Source organism: Arachis ipaensis, chromosome B10 (genome assembly GCF_059453495.1).
Source record: "Arachis ipaensis isolate K30076 ecotype BB chromosome B10, ASM5945349v1, whole genome shotgun sequence".
Lineage (NCBI taxonomy): Eukaryota > Viridiplantae > Streptophyta > Magnoliopsida > Fabales > Fabaceae > Arachis > Arachis ipaensis.
In genome coordinates, this window is record NC_142435.1 from 24348690 (window position 1) to 24366632 (window position 17943).

At 41.6% G+C, this 17943-nt stretch overlaps 1 non-coding gene across 1 annotated transcript; it reads right to left on the reverse strand.

Moving 5' to 3' along the window:
• Positions 1-7152: 7152 nt before the first annotated feature.
• LOC148579441 (small nucleolar RNA R71) lies at positions 7153-7259 on the reverse strand. The gene has a single exon (XR_015895719.1). It is a non-coding gene; the product is annotated as a small nucleolar RNA R71 (small nucleolar RNA).
• Between the last annotated feature and the right edge of the window lie 10684 nt (positions 7260-17943).

The window sequence follows — 17943 nt, forward strand, 5'->3', positions numbered from 1 at the left end:
ACATACAAAACCTACCAACAGAGGCCGCCATCATGGGCCTCATCAATGGCCTACGAGAGGGACCTTTTAGCCAATCTATATCAAAGAAATACCCCACATCTCTGAACGAAGTGCAAGAAAGAGCGGAGAAATACATCAACATGGAAGAAAATTCTCGATTAGGAGAAACCTTGAAATCCGGATTCACCTACCCCCCCCTCCCGAGACAAGGATAAAGAGTCCAAAAAGAAGGAAGATCGACATGGGGAAAAAATTAAAAAATATCATAATTATACCCCTCTTTGGGTGTCCCTTGTGGATATCTATAAAGAAGTCTGCCACATAGAAAAATACCCCCAACTTGACCACTCAAAGGCAAAAAAGGAGGAGGAAACCGGAACGAATATTGTGAATACCATCGAGTCCGTGGGCATTCCACCAACGAATGTTTTGACTTAAAAAATGTCATAGAAAAATTAGTAAGAGAGGAAAAACTAGATCGGTATCTGGCCACCCGGGACGATGAGCAAAGAAAAAGGAGAAGGGACGAGGATGTTGGACGAACCGAGCGATCACCTTGTACACCAGAAAGACATGTCCATATGATACACGGAGGGTTCGCAGGAGGAGGAATCTCCAAATCATCTCGCAAAAGATATCTCAAAGAAGTATATCATGTCGAAGGAAAGGAGGAAGCGCCCGACATCCCTGCAATTACGTTTACCAAAAAAGATGCATCCGGTGTCATCTCGGGACACGACGATCCCATGGTCATCACCATTATACTGGCAAATGCAAATCTCCACCGCACACTAATAGACCAAGGGAGCTCCGCCGACATCTTATTCAAAACTGCCTTCGACAAGCTCGGCTTAGAAGAAAAAGAGCTTAGAGCATATCCAAATAGCTTGTTCAGACTGGGAGACACCCCAGTGCAACCACTGGGATACATCTCACTACACACAACCTTCATAAAAGGAAACCAATCCAGAACACTCAAGATAGACTACATCGTGGTCGACGTGAGTTCAGCCTACAATGCCTTAATAGGTCGGACAACATTAAATCAACTCGGCGCAATAGTCTCAACTCCACATCTATGCATGAAATTCCCAACTACAGAAGGGATAGCTACGATAAAAGCAGATCAGAAGATAGCGCGCCGCTGTTACAATGAAAGTCTAAACCTCAGAGGCAGAGGAGAAGAATTCCACACAATCGAACTTGGTGGAGTTCAGAGGCGAGAAGAACTCCGTCCACAACTTGAAGGTGAAGTAGAAAAAGTCCAGATCGGAGACATCCCAGACAAAACAACCAATATTGGCACGATTCTAAGAGGAGACATAAAAGAATCACTCGTACAGTTCTTACGAGATAACGTCGATCTCTTTGCATGAAAAGCTGCAGACATGCTAGGCATAGACTCCAAACTAATGTGCCACAAGTTGGCGGTCCACCCAGGATCTCGGCCAGTACAGCAGAGACGAAGAAAACTTGGGCCAGAACGATCCCAAGCTATGGAAGAGCTGGTACAAGCCCTACTGGAGGCAGGATTCATAAGAGAAGTCAAGTACCCACTATGGCTAGCTAACGTCGTCTTGGTGAAAAAGTCAAATGGGAAGTGGCAAATGTGCACTGATTACACTGATCTCAACAAAGCCTGCCCAAAAGATCCTTATCCACTCCCAAGTATCGATGCTCTGGTGGATGCCTCATCCGGATATAAATACCTCTCATTTATGGATGCATATTCTGGATACAATCAAATCCCAATGTATCCACCTGATCAAGAAAAAACCTCGTTTCTAACACCAAAAGCAAACTACTGCTATATCGTAATGCCTTTTGGTCTTAAAAAAGCGGGAGCTACTTATCAAAGGTTAATGAATAAAGTCTTTTCAGATCATATCGGAAAAATCATGGAAGTCTATGTGGACGACATGTTGATAAAGACACAAAGCGAAGAGACATTATTGTCCGACCTGGCCCAAGTGTACGCCACTATAAGAAAGCATGGCATGCGACTCAATCCTGCAAAATGCACATTTGCAGTAGAAGCTGGCAAATTCTTGGGTTTTATGCTCACACAAAGAGGAATCGAGGCAAATCTGGATAAATGCCAGGCCATACTCGACTTGAAGAGCCCAACTTGTGTCAAAGGGGTACAACAACCCAACCGATTTGAATATGAATCACCTTCTAAGAGCTATTGAAGATTTGGGGATGAGACATATGGAAGGACAAGAGCAAATATTGAACTGGATGAGTCAACAAGAAGAGTGGAAGAAACAACAAATGGAGCAGCAACAGGAACAATACTCCCAGCTCACTCAAACCATCCACTAAGTTACTGAGAGGCAAGAACGTCAAGATAAGCATTTGCAGAAACTGAATCAGCGACGAATAGCCCAGATGAAAGAATTCAATGAGTTCACTATACTTAATGAAGGACGGCAACTACATCGGGAGGAGTTCAACGTCAACACTCAAGCCAAGTTGAACTACATGTCCAGTAATATGCATCATCTACACTATGCCATCCCTACATATGATGAGGTCCAAAAAGAACTTGTAGAACAAGAAGAGAGGAAGGTGAAACAGCAAAAGGAAACACTCAAGAAGAAGATGGAAGATGGTGGTTTCTAGAAGAAGCTTCTTGGAAAAGGCAAGGGAAGTGGGAGCACAAGCAATCAAGAAGGAGAGCATGGACATCCACAAGAGTAAAAGGTGGTGGAGTTCCCTCTTTGGTCCATCTTTTTCTATGTTTTGAATAAGGAAGATCTTGTATGAAATAGAACATGCTTCCATGTTAGTTACACTTTTTAAATCCTATCTTTAAAATTTCTTTCCGAGAAGGTCTCTGTGTGCTAGTTTTTATGTTACTGCATCATTCCTTTACTTACTTGTATGCTTGTCCATTTAAATCAAATGAAAAGAGAATGATTGTTCACAAAAGACCAGAGAGGAGTTCATACTAGGGAGTAAGTCCATGAGTTTGTGGTGTGGTCATAAGTTAGCTAAGTTGGTTCAACCATAAGGTGGGAAGACAACTATCTGTCATGAATACTATGCTTGAGACACACCCCATGAGATTAGATAAATAAGAAGATCCTAACAAGAAAAAGGGAAAGAACAATCAAAGTTGAGGAATAAAAGAAAAATAGTAAGTAATAAGGCTAGGCACCAATGGTTTTAATCTTGAAGCATGTGTCTGTGGTGCTCCTGTGTGAGGGATCTACTTGGATGAATAAGCTCTTAGGGGTGCCTTATCACTTGGTAACTTGGGTTAACTAACCCGGGATTATTAGCTGAAAGTCCACTATCAAGAGTAACCCTCACCACAGAGCATTTAGTAACCCAAAGAGGTGCTGGACACCAAGGACTCAAGAAAAGAAAATAAATAAACTATGTGCCTGTGGTGTGTATGTATGGGGGAGAGACTTGAGCAAGTAAGTCCTTAGGGGTGCTTCAACACCTAACAACTTGAGCCAACTGGCTCGGGAGTGTTGGCTGAAAGCTTATTTTAAAGAGTTGCCTCCTTACAGAGCACTTAGCTTAAGAACAGAAATAAACCCTGAAATAACAACAAAAGGATCAATAAATAAAAGTCTCATGGGATGCAATCACAGTGAATATTCTAGGACATGATAAAGGTCTGAAAGCCAGGAATGAACCTAAGTTGCTATGCATGAAACCACCATAAAACCAGGGACATGATTTCCATAAGAATGACTCATTTCTCTTAGCATTCCTTTCATCATTCTCTTGTTCCAGTACTTGCTTAGGGACAAGCAAGCTTTAAGTTTGGTGTTGTGATGCCAGGGCATTTTGGCCAGTTTCACTGACTTTTTCTCTACTGTTTTTAGGGTAGTTTCATGCATTTCCTTAGGAAATAAGCTAGTTTTGGGTAGATATTCACTTACATCTTGATTCAAGCATACATTGTGCACTTTACATGATTTCATGAGGATTTTGCATAAATTTAAGGACAAATTGGATGTTTCATTTCCCATGACTTGGACTAGAACTTTGATGCACTTTATTGCTTGATTTCAGAACAAAGGAAGCAAAGAAGAACCGCATTAGAGGCTACGTTAGTTACACTAACGTTAACACTAACGTGGAATGGGAGTAACTTGCAAAGTTAATGAGAAAAGTGATTGCCAATAACGCTCTCGAAGCCATCAGTGCCCACGTTAAGAGTCACGTTAACTAAGTTAACGTGAACTCTAACGTGGAAGTAAAGAAATGGAGCCAACGTTAGTGACATTTAACATTATCACTAACGTTGGACCAAGATCATGAGTGGCCACGTTAGAGTCCACGTTAACTTAGTTAACGTGGCCTCTAACGTTAAGAAGAGAGGGGGAGCCAACGTTAGTGACACTCAACATTGTTACTAACGTTGGCCAAAGCACATTAAGCCACGTTAACTCCCACGTTAACCTAGTTAACGTGGAAGCTAACGTGAAGGAACAAAGTGGTCGACAACGTTAGTGACACCCAACATTGTCACTAACGTTGTAAGAACACAAGCCCCCAATGAGCCACATTGACTCCCATGTTAACCTAGTTAACGTGGAAGCTAATGTGAAGAAAGAAGGTGGTCGCCAATGTTAGTGACACCCAACATTGTCACTAACGTTGGAAGGAGCCACACATGCCACCATGAGCCACGTTAACTCCCACGTTAACTTAGTTAACGTGGAAGCTAACGTGGATAAGGGAAAGATGAGCCAATGTTAGTGACACTCAACTTTTTCACTAACGTTGGAGATGGCTAGCAAGGCCACGTTAGAAGCCACGTTAATCTAGTTAACGTGGATTCTAACGTGGAAAATAGGGGCAATTTGGAACGTTAGTGACAATGGTAAGTGTCACTAACGTTCTCGAAGGATGGCAAGCCTACGTTAAAAGAGCCACGTTAACTAAGTTAACATGGAGTCTAACGTAGGAAGGGGGAGGCTTCTCAACGTTATTGGGAAAGTTGAGTCCCAATAACGTGTGCGAAGGACATAGTGGAAATGTTAGTGGCAACGTTTGTGCCACTAACGTTGAGGTTAACATGGCTTTTAACTTTGGTGAGGAACGTTAGTGAAAAAGGTGATTGTCACTAACGTTCTTGAACCCATATTTTCACTGAACGTTAACACCACTAACTTCTTGAGCCAAAGGCCCTGCCCACTTCATACTTTCTCTCTGCAAGTAAAAGCTAAGCCCAATGAAGAAGAGAACTACTTCAAACTCAAGATCCAAAGGTCCAAGACTTGAAGAATCAACTAGAAGAACAGAAGAGTAGTATATATAGGAGTAGCTTTGAAATATTTTAGAGAGTTGAAAATTATAGGGAGACTCTTAGCATAGAACTACTCTCTGTATTTACTTTCTCTGCACTTCTAAGTTTTCATCATGTATTCTCCATATTTGTTTTCATTTTTCAGAGCTATGAACAACTAAACCCCTGTCATTGGGTTAGGGAGCTCTTTTGTAATTTGATGGATCAATACTAGTTTTCATTATTCTTCTTCTATCTTTTCTCTTGATTTTACTTGAAAGCTTTCGATCTTCATCCAATTGAGTAGTTATCTTGAAAGAGAAGCTTTTCATACTTGGATCTCTTCTGAACCTTGAAAGAGGAATGAAGAGATCAAGCTAGAAATGCTTTCTCATGCTGGACCAAATTGGGTTTGGATGGATATGTGACTATAATCCTCTCAACACTTGGTTTGGGAAATGCATGTGGTATAATCAGTGACCATACTTCATCTCTTCTCATGAGAAATTGACCAAGGAATTGGCTATTGATCAAGATTTGAGAGATTGAATTACAAGAAATTGTAATTCAATCACTTAAGATTGCCAAGGAGATCAATGAGTGCATTGATTGAGGAAGAGATGAAAATGAAATTGATCCAGAAAATGCAACATCTCCTAAGCCCAATGAACTCCCCATTTCTGATCTTACCTATTCTCTTTAATTTCTGTTATTTACCTTAATGAGCAATTCCCCCATTCCCATTTACAATTCTGCAATTTACCTTCCATCATTTACTTTCAGATCTATAATTCTAGCATTTACTTTCCTGTCAATTTCCTTCCCGCCATTTTATTTTCTGCAATTCTCAACTCAAATTCTGGATTCGCTTAACTAGAGCAGTCCTCTAATTAAAGTTGCTTGATCAATCAATCCTTGTGGGATTTGACCTCACTCTATTGTGAGTTTTTACCTGACGACAAATTCGGTACACTTGCCGAAGGAAATTTGTTGTGAGACAAGTTTTCCATGCATCAAGTTTATGGTGCCGTTGCCGGGGATTGATTGTGCATCAACAATGATTAGATTGGAGGATAACTAGATTGAGCATTTTATTTTTGTTTGATTTAAATTTCTGTTTAAGTCATTTACTTTCTGTTTTAGATAACTTCTTCCCTTCCCCCTTACTTTTTCTTTGTTATTTACTATTCATCTCACTAACCCACTAACTGTTTGATATATTACATCACTCACACTAACAGTAATTCTGACAGATATACTTTCTGCACCTATTCTCTTTGCTTGTACTTGTTGGTTGTATGACAGGGAGAAGAAGCGGGGCTTCAACTTCCTTTGATTCTGAACCTGAGAGAACCTTCCTTAGACTAAGGAGGGAGGCAAGAGAAAAATGTATAGTTGGTGGTGAAGAAGAGGAGGAACACTTTGAGGAATACTTTGAACCAAACATGGAAGAAAACATGGAAAACCATCATGAAGAAGAGGCTCACAACCATGGCAGAGGAGGTCGAGCAAATCATGCTGGGGAGGATAGAAGAGTTTTAGGCTTTTACATCAATCCAAACCCAGGAAACTGTGGAAGTAGCATTCAAAAGCCAACCATCCATGCCAACAATTTTGAACTGAAGCCACAGCTCATCACCCTTGTGCAGAACAACTGTTCGTTTGGAGGGAGTGTCCAAGAGGACCCAAATCAATATTTAACCACTTTCCTGAGAATATGTGACACAGTAAAATCTAATGGTGTTCATCCTGACGCCTATAGACTGCTCTTATTTCCATTCTCACTCAGGGATAAGGCAGCTAAGTGGCTGGAGTCTTTCCCAAGGGAGAGCTTGACAACTTGGGAAGACGTGGTGAACAAATTCTTAGCAAGATTTTACCCTCCTCAACGAATCAATAAGCTGAGAGCTGAGGTCCAAACTTTCAGGCAACAAGATGGTGAGACTCTATATGAAGCATGGGAGAGGTTTAAAGACTTAACAAGGAGGTGCCCACCAGATATGTTCAACGAATGGGTGCAGTTGCACATTTTCTATGAAGGACTCTCTTATGAGTCAAAGAAGGCCGTAGACCATTCATCCGGAGGATCTTTGAACAAGAAGAAGACTATTGAGGAAGCCATAGATGTCATTGAAATAGTAGTAGAGAACGACTACTTCTATGCTTCCGAAAGAGGGAACACAAGAGGAGTAATGGAGCTAAACAATGTAGATGCTCTGCTGGCCCAAAACAAGCTCATTACCCAGCAGCTGGCTGACCTCACCAAGAAGATGGAGAGGAACCAAGTAGCAGCAGTCTCCACTTCATCAACAACCCAAGAAGGAGTGAATGAAGAAGCAGAGGGTAGTCAGAAGCAAGCCAACTACATTGGGAATTCACCTAGGCAAAACCATGATCCATACTCCAAGACCTACAACCCTGGATGGAGGAATCACCCAAACTTTGGATGGGGAAATCAACAAGACCAAAGCCTTGATCAAAGACGCCCAAATCCAAACAATGCAGCCACCCAACACTTCACATCTAGACCATATCAACACCCCCATAACAACAACTCCCCACATTCATATCAAGGCCAGAATAACCCTACTCAGCCTGACCTGTCATCATTTGATGAAAGAATCTCAAAGATTGAGAATCTACTTGAAGGCCTAAGCAAGGAGATTCAAGACAACAAGGTCTTCAAGGAGGAAGTGCGAGCCAGTTTCAAGAACCAGGGAGACACAATCAAGAGGTTGGAATCTCAAGTAGGATATCTCTCTGAGCAAATTCCCAAACCCACAGATGGATTCCCAAGTGACACAGAGAAGAATCTGAGAGGTGAAACAAAGAAGGTAAGATGGGAAGATTGCAAGATGGTCACTATAAGTGATAAGGAGACTGAGGACAAGCCAAGCAAGCTGTCAGAACAACCTGAAGATACCTCAGTAGAGGAGGTGGAAAAAGATTACCAAGAACCAGAAATCTCAAAACAGGAGTTGCTGAGACTCTATGCACCTTTTCCCCAACTGCTCAAGGGAGCTGTGGAGAGGAGAATATACTCAAGATTTCTTGACTTATTTGCATCTCTGCATGTGAACATACCATTCATCAAGACTATCCAACAAATGCCTGCATTCATCAAGTACATGAAGGAGTTGCTTCCTAGGAAAAGCTCACTCAAGGGAGGCCAAACTATAGTGATGAACAAGGAGTGCAGTGCCCTCATTCAAACGCAGTTGCCTACAAAAAGAAAAGATCCAGGGAGTTTTCATGTCCCCTGTGCCATAGGAGAAACAATGTTTGATAGAGCACTCTGCGATTTGGGAGCAAGCATCAACTTAATGCCTCTATCCCTGGTGAAGAGGCTGCAGATCAATGAGATATTGCCCACAGATGTAGTCATCAGGCTGGCTGACAAAACTCAAAAACAAGCAAGAGGGGTGTGGAAAACGTGTTGTTAAAGGTGGGGAAATACTTTCTTCCCACAGACTTTGTCATCTTGGACATGGAAGAGAGTCACACTCACCCAATCATATTGGGAAGACCATTCCTAGCTACAGCCAGAGCACTCATAGATGTGGAGCGAGGGGAGCTAATATTGAGGATCCATGATGAACGACTCAGCTTTAATGTCTTCAAACTCTCACAAGAAGCAGACCAAGAAAACAAAGAACCAAGCAATAATCATAATGAGATGCTGACAGAGGAAACAAGCACTGAAGCACAACTAACACATCTGAGAACCCCACTGAATGAGGAATAAGGCAAACAGCAATTGTCACAGCTCAAGGAGAAGTTGGAGGAACCTAAACCACCAGAAACATCTGAACGCAACAACAAAATTCCCTTAAAAGAAGAAGTCACCAAGAGCAAGGCAACATCAAAAGGGACAAAGAAGAAGGTACCAAGGGGGTGGAGGAACAAGAAGATCCCTACGGAAGGTTTCTCTCCAGGAGATAAAGTGATCTCAGCTTACTTCCCAGATATCCCCCCTAATCTCCCCACTGTACCATCTCAGTTACCTAAGGTCTTCACTATCAACAGAGTTCTTTCCTTGGAACATGTAGAGATCATTGATACAACCAATGGATATAAGTCCAAGGCAAGAGGGGAGGACTTGAAGCATTATCAACCACCCTGATGAAGGAGAAACGTCAAGCTAGTGACGCTAAAGAAGCGCTTCATGGGAGGCAACCCATGTTTTATTAGCTTTTACTAGTGAATAAGTCAATATTCATAAATTCCAACCAAAACTTGGTGAAGTCCTTATATTGCAGTATATAGTGAAGAACAAGTTTGGTGTTCAAAGCATACCAAGAAAGCATGAATGCAACAGAGAGCATGCTAGTCTTGGAGCTTTGAACAGAACTTTTCATCACAGTGTTCCAAACTAAGTTTGGTGTCACCCCATGGTGCCACCAATGTGCATATAAGGATACACAGTTAGTTAGTTAGTTGGAGTTCATGAATAAACAAATTTTTTTCTTATTCTAGCCGTAAAAACCTAAACTGATTTTTTTTATGATATTTCTTACTTTTCTCATTTGATCTTTATAGGGAAAGGAAAGGAGCATTGAAAGAGATAGATTGGACAATTTAATGGGAAAGGTTCGGCCACTTCATGAAGAGGGTACTACACACGTGCCTCAAGGGGGAATGCATTGGGAATGGTTGCCATGCAACATTAGAGGAAGAACAAACTTGGAAAGTGAACCAACTCTATCATAAAGTTGAGAATCCTCGTGCTTACTCCATACAAAACCCCATCCGTTCATCATACACCAACCCCATCAATCCACACCTTTCATCTCTTTATCACTTCTATATATAAGTGGATCAAATTCACACCATCTCCACATTCGAAATTCATACCCCTTGCACTTCAATTTCTAGCAACCAATTCTTCAACTTCCCAACTCTCTAAATCCCACATCTCTTCCCCTCACTACACCCTTTTCGCTTGAACTTCATTCATGGCATCATCAAGCTCCAAGAGGCAGAAGAGGAAGGAACCAATGGAGAACATTCCCTTCGACGAGAAGAGATTCAAGACTGCCTTCCATGAACAAGAATTTGAGCGGATAAAGCTCAAAAAGATACTGCCTGAGTTAACCTTCCAAATCAACGAAGACGAATGCCCACAAATTCGGGAGAAGATTGAAGGAAGAGGGTGGCAATTGCTCACCAATCCAGAAGGGAAGATCAATGCAAACCTCATCAAAGAGTTCTACACAAATGTGGTCAGAGAAGACAAAACCAGGGCCCCAACCTTCAAAAGCTATGTAAGAGGAAAGGAGGTAGACTTCAGCCCGAATGCCATAATAAGAACTCTTCACCTGAAAACACCACACTTTGATGAGCCTAGATATCATGCAAGGATAAGTAAAAGCCAAGACAATGATGAGCTCACTGAGATAGTGACTGACATCTGTGTTATAGCAGCTGACTGGGAGAGGTATGGAGACGGGAGACCCCGGTTCATCAAGAGGGGAGACCTTAGCCCAGAAGCCAAGGGGTGGTTTGAACTCGTGAGGAGGTCTATTCTCTCAGCTGCAAATAATTCAGAGGTAAATATTAATCGAGCAACTATGGTACATTGCCTAGTACAAGGTGGAGAAATCAACGTGCATGAACTTATAGCTGAGGGAATTCAAGATTCAGCTGAGAAGCTTGAATCAGGTGCCAGGCTTTGGTAAGCACCATTCTCCAATTGTGCACAAAGGCCAAGGTGGTCTTTGAGGATAGCAATCCAGACTGGGTGAACCCAGAGAGGCTAATGACAACCCAGCGTATGGCCTATACCACACCTGCTCAGCAACAAAGAAGGCCACAAATAGGGAAACTAAAAGCAAAGGAAGGAGCTCACCAAGAGGAGTCTCATCAGGAAGAATATCAACAGGGAGAATATCCTTACCCAACCGATTTGAATATAAATCACCTTCTAAGAGCTATTGAAGATTTGGGGATGAGACATATGGAAGGACAAGAGCAAATATTGAACTGGATGAGTCAACAAGAAGAGTGGAAGAAACAACAAATGGAGCAGCAACAGGAACAATACTCCCAGCTCACTCAAACCATCCACTAAGTTACTGAGAGGTAAGAACGTCAAGATAAGCATTTGCAGGAACTGAATCAGCGACAAATAGCCCAGATGAAAGCATTCAATGAGTTCACTATACTTAATGAAGGACGGCAACTACATCGGGAGGAGTTCAACGTCAACACTCAAGCCAAGTTGAACTACATGTCCAGTAATATGCATCATCTACACTATGCCATCCCTACATATGATGAGGTCCAAAAAGAACTTGTAAAACAAGAAGAGAGGAAGGTGAAACAGCAAAAGGAAACACTCAAGAAGAAGATGGAAGATGGTGGTTTCTGGAAGAAGCTTCTTGGAAAAGGCAAGGGAAGTGGGAGCACAAGCAATCAAGAAGGAGAGCATGGACATCCACAAGAGTAAAAGGTGGTGGAGTTCCCTCTTTGGTCCATCTTTTTCTATGTTTTAAATAAGGAAGATCTTGTATGAAATAGAACATGCTTCCATGTTAGTTACACTTTTTAAATCCTATCTTTAAAATTTCTTTCCGAGAAGGTCTCTGTGTGCTAGTTTTTATGTTACTACATCATTCCTTTACTTACTTGTATGCTTGTCCATTTAAATCAAATGAAAAGAGAATGATTGTTCACAAAAGACCAGAGAGGAGTTCATACTAGGGAGTAAGTCCATGAGTTTGTGGTGTGGTCGTAAGTTAGCTAAGTTGGTTCAACCATAAGGTGGGAAGACAACTATCTGTCATGAATACTATGCTTGCGACACACCCCATGAGATTAGATAAATAAGAAGATCCTAATAAGAAAAAGGGAAAGAACAATCAAAGTTGAGGAATAAAAGAAAAATAGTAAGCAATAAGGCTAGGCACCAATGGTTTTAATCTTGAAGCATGTGTCTGTGGTGCTCCTGTGTGAGGGATCTACTTGGATGAATAAGCTCTTAGGGGTGCCTTATCACTTGGTAACTTGGGTTAACTAACCCGGGATTATCAGCTGAAAGTTCACTATCAAGAGTAACCCTCACCACAGAGCATTCAGTAACCCAAAGAGGTGCTGGACACTAAGGACTCAAGAAAAGAAAATAAATAAACTATGTGCCTGTGGTGTGTATGTATGGGGGAGAGACTTGAGCAAGTAAGTCCTTAGGGGTGCTTCAACACCTAACACCTTGAACCAACTGGCTCGGGAGTGTTGGCTGAAAGCTTATTTTAAAGAGTTGCTTCCTTACAGAGCACTTAGCTTAAGAACAGAAATAAACCCTGAAATAACAACAAAAGGATCAATAAATAAAAGTCTCATGGGATGCAATCACAGTGAATATTCTAGGACATGATAAAGGTCTGAAAGCCAGGAATGAACCTAAGTTGCTATGCATGAAACCACCATAAAACTAGGGACATGACTTCCACAAGAATGACTCATTTCTCTTAGCATTCCTTTCATCATTCTCTTGTTCCAGTACTTGCTTAGGGACAAGCAAGCTTTAAGTTTGGTGTTGTGATGCCAGGGCATTTTGGCCAGTTTCACTGACCTTTTCTCTACTGTTTTTAGGGTAGTTTCATGCATTTCCTTAGGAAATAAGCTAGTTTTGGGTAGATATTCACTTACATCTTGATTCAAGCATACATTGTGCACTTTACATGATTTCATGAGGATTTTGCATAAATTTAAGGACAAATTGGATGTTGCATTTCCCATGACTTGGACTAGAACTTTGATGCACTTTATTGCTTGATTTCAGGACAAAGGAAGCAAAGAAGAACCACATTAGAGGCTACGTTAGTTACACTAACGTTAACACTAACGTGGAATGGGAGTAACTTGCAAAGTTAATGAGAAAAGTGATTGCCAATAATGCTCTCGAAGCCATCAGTGCCCACGTTAAGAGTCACGTTAACTAAGTTAACGTGAACTCTAACGTAGAAGTAAAGAAATGGAGCCAACGTTAGTGACATTTAACATTATCACTAACGTTGGACCAAGATCATGAGTGGCCACGTTAGAGTCCATGTTAACTTAGTTAACGTGGCCTCTAACGTTAAGAAGAGAGGGGGAGCCAACGTTAGTGACACTCAACATTGTCACTAACGTTGGCCAAAGCACATTAAGCCATGTTAACTCCCACGTTAACCTAGTTAACGTGGAAGCTAACGTGAAGGAACAAAGTGGTCGACAACGTTAGTGACACCCAACATTGTCACTAACGTTGGAAGAACACAAGCCCCCAATGAGCCACGTTGACTCCCACGTTAACCTAGTTAACGTGGAAGCTAACGTGAAGAAAGAAGGTGGTCGCCAACGTTAGTGACACCCAACATTGTCACTAATGTTGGAAGGAGCCACACATGCCACCATGAGCCACGTTAACTCCCACGTTAACTTAGTTAACGTGGAAGCTAACGTGGATAAGGGAAAGATGAGCCAACGTTAGTGACACTCAACTTTGTCACTAACATTGGAGATGGCTAGCAAGGCCACGTTAGAAGCCACGTTAACCTAGTTAACGTGGATTCTAACGTGGAAAATAGGGGCAATTTGGAACGTTAGTGACAATGGTAAGTGTCACTAACATTCTCGAAGGATGGCAAGCCTACGTTAAAAGAGCCATGTTAACTAAGTTAACGTGGACTCTAACGTAGGAAGGGGGAGGCTTCTCAACGTTATTGGGAAAGTTGAGTCCCAATAACGTGTGCGAAGGACATAGTGGAAACGTTAGTGGCAACGTTTGTGCCACTAACGTTGAGGTTAACGTGGATTTTAACTTTGGTGAGGAACGTTAGTGAAAAAGGTGATTGTCACTAACGTTCTCGAACTCATATTTTCACTGAACGTTAACACCACTAACTTCCTGAGCCAAAGGCCCTGCCCACTTCATACTTTCTCTCTGCAAGTAAAAGCTAAGCCCAATGAAGAAGAGAACTACTTCAAACTCAAGATACAAAGGCCCAAGACTTGAAGAATCAACTAGAAGAATAGAAGAGTAGTATATATAGGAGTAGCTTTGAAATATTTTAGAGAGTTGGAAATTATAGGGAGACTCTTAGCATAGAACTACTCTCTGTATTTACTTTCTCTGCACTTCTAAGTTTTCATCATGTATTCTCCATCTTTGTTTTCATTTTTCAGAGCTATGAACAACTAAACCCCTGTCATTGGGTTAGGGAGCTCTTTTGTAATTTGATGGATCAATACTAGTTTTCATTATTCTTCTTCTATCTTTTCTCTTGATTTTACTTGAAAGCTTTCGATCTTCATCTAATTGAGTAGTTATCTTGAAAGAGAAGCTATTCATACTTGGATCTCTTCTGAACCTTGAAAGAGGAATGAAGAGATCAAGCTAGAAATGCTTTCTCATGCTGGACCAAATTGGGTTTGGATGGATATGTGACTATAATCCTCTCAACACTTGGTTTGGGAAATGCATGTGGTATAATCAGTGACCATACTTCATCTCTTCTCATGAGTAATTGACCAAGGAATTGGCTATTGATCAAGATTTGAGAGATTGAATTACAAAAAATTGTAATTCAATCACTTAAGATTGCCAAGGAGATCAATGAGTGCATTGATTGAGGAAGAGATGAAAATAAAATTGATCCGGAGAATGCAACATCTCCTAAGCCCAATGAACTCCCCATTTCTGATCTTACCTATTCTCTTTAATTTCTGTTATTTACTTTAATGAGCAATTCCCCCATTCCCATTTACAATTCTGCAATTTACCTTCCGTCATTTACTTTCAGATCTATAATTCTAGCATTTACTTTCCTGTCAATTTCCTTCCCGCCATTTTATTTTTTGCAATTCTCAACTCAAATTCTGGATTCGCTCAACTAGAACAGTCCTCTAATTAAAGTTGCTTGATCAATCAATCCTTGTGGGATTCGACCTCACTCTATTGTGAGTTCTTACTTGACGACAAATTCGGTACACTTGCCGAAGGAAATTTGTTGTGAGACAAGTTTTTCATGCATCAATTGCAGAATTTACAGACACCCCAAACCCCCCCACCCACAGAATGGAATCTCTACGTGGACGGTTCCTCAAATAAGACTGAAAGTGGCGCAGGTGTGATAATTGAAAGCAATCAAGGAACCCAAATCGAACTTTCCCTCAAATTTGGGTTCCCTGCCTCAAACAACCAGGCAGAATATGAGGCACTACTAGCTGGTTTGAAGCTGGCTAAAGAGGTCGAAGCTCAAAGACTCATTATCTTCAGCGACTCACAGGTGGTTACTTCACAAATAACAGGGAGCTACTAAGCCAAGGATCCCACTATGAAAAAGTAGCTGGGTAAAACTAGGGAACAGCTCGGACAACTCCGGGAATATGAAAATACACCACATACCCCGCGAACAGAATGCTCGAGCTGACGCACTCTCAAAGCTAGCCAGCACCAAACCAGGGGGCAATAATAGAAGCCTCATCCAAGAAATACTGCAGAGTCCGTCAATCTCGGAAGAAAAAAAGTCCTAGCCATAACAAGTCAAGATCAAGGATGGATGACCCCCATAATTAACTACCTCAAAGCAGAAGCACTCCCTACAAATGAAAAGGAGGCAATGAGGTTAAAACGAGAGGCACAACATTACACCATCATAAACAATACTCTATACAAGAGAGGGATTTCAATACCTCTGTTAAAATGTGGGCCGACTTCCAACACAAAGGAAGTTTTATAAGAAGTACACAGTGGCATTTGTGGCAATCATCTCGGAGCACAAGCTCTCACTAAAAAAGTACTTCGGGCGGGATTTTATTGGCCAACTCTACAAAAAGAAGCTATAGAGTTTGTAAAGACATGTCTACCATGCCAGAAACATGCCAACTTACACATCGCCCTGCCAGAGGAACTCATCAGCGTGACCTCACCATGGCCATTTGCAAAATGGGGACTCGACCTTCTCGGACCCTTCCCTCAGGGATCGGGACAAGTTAAATTCCTTATAGTAGGGGTAGACTACTTTATAAAGTGGATCGAGGCAGAACCCCTAGCTAATGCCACTGCTCAAAGAAGTCAAAAATTATTATATAGAAACATTGTCACAAGGTTCGGGGTCCCATACTCCATCACCACAGATAATGGCACCCAATTCACAGATGCAGGCTTCAGAAATTTAGTGGCCGACTTGATTATAAAACACCAATTCACTTCCGTAGAGCATCCTCAAGCCAATGGACAAGCTGAAGCTGCCAACAAAGTGGTATTGGCTGGACTAAAACGAAGATTACAGGACGCAAAGGGAGCCTGGGCTGAAGAGCTCCCACAAGTCCTATGGGCATATCGAACAATGCCACATTCTACCACAAAGGAATCACCCTTCCGGTTAGCATACGGAATGGAGGCAATGATCCCAGTAGAGATCGAAGAAGGGTCACCTAAAGTGGTCCATTACAATAAAGAAGCCAACTCCCAACTTCAAAGGGAAGAGCTCGACCTACTTCCTGAAATTCAAGAGAGAGCTCGGATCAGGGAAGAAGCACTAAAACGTCGAATGGCTTCCAGATATAATCAAAAGGTAGTGCCACGAGGTTTCGCGGAGAATGATCTCATCCTAATCCGAAATGATATCGGAACAACTCAACCTGGAGAAGGAAAGCTGGCAGCAAACTGGAAAGGACCCTACCGAGTCATAGAAGTACTTGGGAAGGACTACTACAGACTGTCCAAACTCGAGGGGCGAGAGCTTCCCAGGTCGTGGCATGCCTGCAACCTAAGAAGGTACTATAGCTAGGGATGGTAAAGGATCTCAGCATAGGATGCACTCTTTTTCCTGAAAAAGTTTTTTAATGAAGCACCAAGTTAAGATCCACAAATTATCCGACTTAAAAGGATAAAAACTCCACATGTACATATTTGCATTTTCTTTTAAATAAAATATATTAGATGTTCTACAAGTTTTCAAGATGCATTAATCTGAAACATTCATCGCCCGATTATAAAGCAACAGATCGGCAGAAAGTGAAAAATAAATTCACTGCACGATCACGATAAAGACCAACAGAGATGAAAACTAAATTCATCTAAAGGTCGACTAAACAAGGATTGAACCCACCTTCTACAAATCGGCAAAGATGAAAATAGAATAATGCAAGAAGTTATCAAAAGTGATCCGGAGAAAGGACCTGACGAGGTCTTGATAAGATGGATTGCTAAATAATAACTTAAAGACTGGCCGACGTTAAGAAGTCAGACCAAGTCGACCAAAGTTATAAGTAAACCCTGGAAAGAGGTCTGGCCAACCCTATAAAGAGGATTACTATAACTTAGAAGGGCTCGACATGACGAAGTCAGCCCAAAACGTAAAGTTATAGAAGTAATCCCTGAAAGAGACCTGCACAAGGTCCAAAAAAAAGGATTACAAAAATAACTTAGAAGGGCCCGACATGACGAGGTCGGCCCAAAGCGTAAAGTTATAGAAGTAATCCCTAAAAGAGACATGCACAAGGTCCAAGAAAGAGGATTACAAAAATAACGTAGAAGGGCCCAACATGACGAAGTCGGCCCAAAAACACAAAAGTTATAAAGGTAATCCCTGAAAGAGACCTGCACAAGGTCCAAAAAAGAGGATTACAAAAATAACGTAGAAGGGCCCGACATGATGAAGTCGGCCCAAAGCGTAAAGTTATAGAAGTAATCCCTGAAAGAG